The sequence below is a fragment of the Pristiophorus japonicus genome, chromosome 32 (genome assembly GCF_044704955.1).
Source record: "Pristiophorus japonicus isolate sPriJap1 chromosome 32, sPriJap1.hap1, whole genome shotgun sequence".
Classification (NCBI taxonomy): Eukaryota; Metazoa; Chordata; class Chondrichthyes; family Pristiophoridae; genus Pristiophorus; species Pristiophorus japonicus.
In genome coordinates, this window is record NC_092008.1 from 6,306,302 (window position 1) to 6,311,452 (window position 5,151).

A 5,151-nucleotide genomic window follows, 5' to 3' on the forward strand; every position below is an offset into this window, starting at 1 on the left:
CAACACTTATCAACCATAAAATCTCAAGTTTAATGTGTCTCCTGTGAAATTTACCAATCTATTGTGCATTAAAAACTGATCATTATCTGTTACATAAACTTCCTTGCAGAACTGAACATCCACAGAGTCTTCTGATGATGTTTTAGCATATATTTAAAATACTGGTTCATGTTTATTCTCTTCCCCTTATAAAAAAGGAGATTTCTTCTTTGCACAAACACTAATCTAGCCAAACTGAACGTTAAATTTATCGCCGCATTGCTGGACTCGGGCAGACCCTGCTGCTAGCTCCATCTCAAAATTTAATACATGGGATTCCCATTCCCATTCTTCTTACCCCACCCAGCAAGGAAACCTCACACACCTGTCGAACATGGTAGCAGAATCACTTAACTGTGGACATATCACCAGTAAATGGGACAGTCACATCCCGTGTCCCACACACAGGGCTAGTTGTCACTTCCACTCGCCCAATCCAACATACAGCAATCATTACGAACCAATTTAAAATCCATTTCAATCCAATCTGGACATTTAAAATTCACCCACACCGCTTTCTACAGCGTGTTGTGGTTCAGCTGTGGGGACATAGTCTTCCAAAACTCCTGATCAGCGGGGGCCTTGAAACTTCATTGTCCAAATATCCCAAAGAAACCATGCGTGTTGCAGTTGTCGAATTGGACCAACTCCTCTGCTCTCTCCAGCAGAAAGCTTGGAAATGCAGAACACATTTGACGACCTCTGGAGATTTTCACATTTATTTCTCCCATCGAATCTTGTGGCATTGCCCTCACAATCTTCTCATACATTGTCCCCATTTCATTTTCCTCTACTTCCTTATCTTCTCCCCAAACCATATTCCTCACCACCGCTTCCGGCAACCAACCTGGACTCACATCATATTCCACGGATATAATATCAGATTTTATGAAAGCTTTATTAAACAATACCTCTTCTTCTTAGTCAGTCCCTCGGAGTCGAGGATGACTTGCTTCCAAATTAAAGATGAGTTCTTACGTGACTGATGACTGCGATGTGGGATCTCCAATCTCTGTCACAGGTGGTTCAAGGGACGCTGGAAGAAGGGACAGGCGGGTGGGGTGCTTGGGTTGTCATGCACCTCTTCCAGTGCTTGAGCTTGCTTTCCATCGAAGAGGGTCAGAGTGTTCCGCACCTTCCCAGATGCTTCACCTGCACTTTGAGCGTTCTTGAGCCAGGGCTTCCAAGGTGTCAGTGGGGAAGTTGCACATTTTCGAAATGGTTTTTATGGTGTCCATGAAGCATTTCCTCTGCCCATCTGGGGCTCGCTTGCCATGTCGCAGCTACGCGTAGAGCGCTTGTTTTGCAAGTCTTGTCTCGGGCATGCAGCTGATGTGGCCCGTCCATCGGAGCTGATCGAATGTGGTCAATGCTTCGATGCTGGGGATGTTTGTCCGAGCATGAACACTGACGTTGGTGCGCTTTTCCTGCCAATGGATTTGCAGGTTCTAGCAGAGCCAGATTTGGTGCAACTTCTCCAGTGCTGTGAGATGCCTGCTATACATAGTGCATGTCTCAGAAACATAAAGCACGGCGGCTATTACTATGCCCTGTATACCATGAGCGTGCTGCCGGGTTTGACGTCCTGGCCTTCAAACACTCTCTTCCTCAGGCGAACGATGGCTGCGCTGTTGCACTGAAGGCATTGTTTGACAGTCATTGAAGTCTACCCTTGTTGGCAGTAGGCTCCAGAGGTATGGCAAATGGTCCCCGATGTCCGAGTCTTCATCGTGGATTTTGATAATCTAGGAGCGGTTTGCAGGTTGGAAGAGGACCTTTGTCTTACGGATGTTTAGTGTAAGGTACATGCTCTCTTATGCTTCTGTGAAGGTGTTGACGATGGTTTGGATTTCGGCCTTCTCTCGAAGTTATCAAAGTTAACTCTTATCTCTCTTCTTTGACTGTGGATATGCCCACTATGTACTCTTGATAGCTATTGAAATATAATCAGTCATAATTCCCCGTTATAATTCTTGAATATTATGTTATGCTGGATTGCAGATTAATATTAAGTTTGCATGTCCAAAATTGTATTACTTTAGTTTAATTTTTCCTCTGTTTCAATTAGTTGAAGTAATCATCTTGCACCGCAGTTTTATTTACAGTTAAAAGTCTCATTGTCTTCAAAATCCACTGGCTTTATCATCAACAAAGGTTTTATGTCAGAGGCCGAAGACCAGTCTCTGTGGTTGAATGAACTTCTCCACATTTCCGGTTTTTGGGGTATATCCAAGGATTTTCTGTTCTCTCTTAACGTAGAGGATCCACGGAGTTAACAGCAGGTGGCCATGCGTATGTGTGTAGGATGTCTGAGGAATGGGTCGCATCTTCTACCGAAAGGACAGGAATCATATTTTTCTCAGTTGTACTTTGTAAACTGCTGATTAAATATTTTAAGGTATTAATTCTTGCCTATGCTAAATAAAGCCACATAATTACATCAAATATGGTGTCAATGTTGAAAAATTGAACAGACAGACAGACCCAAAAACGACAACAATGAGCGGTCCTTGTGGTAAACGTCGGTCTTTTCTTTTACTGGTCAAATCCTGACGTGATGGTGGACCTTATTTAAATGGGCAGTCCAATTGGTGATTAAAGACCTTCTCGTTAACTGGTCAATAACTGCGGTGATGGTGGATCTTATTGAAACGGGCAGTCAGAGTGGTGATCAACGGCATCCTCTTTAACCGGATGAGCCTTGAGGTGATGATGGGCTTTCTATTTAAACGGGAGAGACTTGAGGTGATGATGGAAATTTTCTTTCATCAGGTAGTTCCTGAAGTGATGGTGAGCCCTTCTTCACCAGAAAGTCTTTGATGTGATGCTGGCTCTGTTTTTAAATGTGCAGTTAAGATGTCCACCAGGAAGTGAAGTTCGGATGTCAGAGTTCGTATTGAATGGATTCACTGTAGCAGAAGGTTTGCCTCATTGACACGATGAGCTCGGATAGGACATGAGGGGAAATATTTGAAAATCTAGCGAAGGATCATAATTCAGAGCTAGAGCAGATATGTTTTCCTTGGTGGGGATGGGGAAGGAGATGAGCCAAAACCAGGTGAATAGATAATTTCAGTATAGTGACAAATAATTCCATCAGTTCCTCAGAGTTGATCTTGGAGGTGTATGTAGCAGGGACAGGGCAGAGTTGTTTAACAATATGGTTGTTAGTTTTGAAAGGAAGCCGGGGTCTATGTTTGCTTTCAATGATAATATTGGATATTGGATCTGCTTAGGTGAAAGAAGCACGATCTGACAGGCCTGTATTTGAAGAGCCAGCTTCGACATTAAATGAGTAAACCAGGTGTGGGCCAGATTCGATTAAATTGTGGCCTTGGACCTAGGGGAGCTACAATGGGACACATTCCTGAGGAAATGACCAGTGTAGGAGAGGGTAAGAGTTTTACCAGGGACAAGGACATCAAAACCGCCAGTGAGTGAGTGGTGTAGCTGATCCACAGCTGCAGAACTACCTTGGAAAATGGACAATTAGTCAGACTGCAGTGCCTAAAAGTCATAAGTGAATTGTGGAGAGATTTTTCAAGTGCGTAGATGCAGCTAGAAGTGGTCTTGGAATGCAATAGGGGTTGTGGATGGTGATCGATTCACGAAGCTGTCGGAGATTGCCTTTTATGTGACCGCAAAAAGTGAGCCGACTGAGTTGGCAAGGTTGAAGAAATCAAGTTGACAATCAGTGTGCTCAGACTGTTGATTTAACTATAGTACTTTTACAACAATGGGTCATTCTACTCTACATCCATAAGTGTATTTAGTGGTGCGAGGGGTGTTGGTTTGAAAGAGGTTAACTGAATGTGTTTGTTCATTGACTGTAATTGATATCAGACCCCATAGATTAATTAAATGTGTTTGTTCGGTGTCTGTAATAAATGTACCTCTCCATGGACCATAATTGTATCACTGGAGAGGTTATCTCTTCTATTAATACGGTAAACATCGCAATGTGTTGTAGCACAGTCTCACAGAGAGCATCAACTGCGGCACTCACAGGGATCAGCGGCTCTACCGAGAAGAGAAGAATGTATTTAAGAATCAGTGAGTTCACAATACTAGGGTTCGTTTTTGAGATACAAAAGATATACTACCCCATTCTGGCTGTGGTCGGAGTCCCTGGTAAGTCACTGTGTCCAGCTACTCATGTTGCAGATCATGTTTAACTGTGTGGCTGCATTATCTCATTGAGGTCACCATATCCAGAAATTAATTGACACCACATATTCTCTCTGGATGTGGGGCTGACAATGCTCCGTGATTCCCGAATGTGACTGTGTCACATTCACCCGTTGACTGATCTGAGTGCAGTGAATAGCAAACATAACCTTTTGATCTTTACTCCATGTGATAGGGTCTGATAGAGAACTGACTCGTTTGTTAATTTCCAGCACAAGAAATCTCACTGGATGATTCTCTTAGAGTCTGTGTCTGTAGAGCGCATTCTATTCAATTGGTCAGATGTGTTCATGGGTTTCCAGAATCGATCACCGTGCACTGGGAACAGTGAATTATACCAAGTGGGGAAACCACTTGTTGCAGAAGGCTCAGAAACACACCGTGAATGTTCGATAATGTCCATCTTGATCCAGATCCAGTCTGATGACCCCCTTTGTACAATCACTTTCCCAGTATAAGTCAGTGTTCTGGGAGGTTAGGATGGGATTACACATTCATTCGTGATTTAATGTGTCTCCCGTTATAGATCAATGGATTGATTTCCAATCGTATCTGTGAAGAAGGAATCCCCACCCCATGTCCATCAAGCACAGTTCAGGAGAATCTCTCAATGAGATCTCTTCTGACTCTGCCCCATCTCTTGCTCTGCTTCCATGCAACTGATTCTTGTTGATTGGCAGGGAGTACAATGAATGGTGAGATCACTTTATTGATGCAAATTCACCACGTCAATTGGAGTTCCATCAAATCTCAACCACAGAAACAGAACTCTGGGTCAGCGCTGATGTAGTTGGGTACGGATATTTAATTAAATCTCAACCACCGATATAGAATTCCAGGTAAACAAATCATCTAATTGGATGCAGAGATTTTAGCACACCACAAGGTGGTTAATTTAATCTATGTTATATTAAACACATTCAC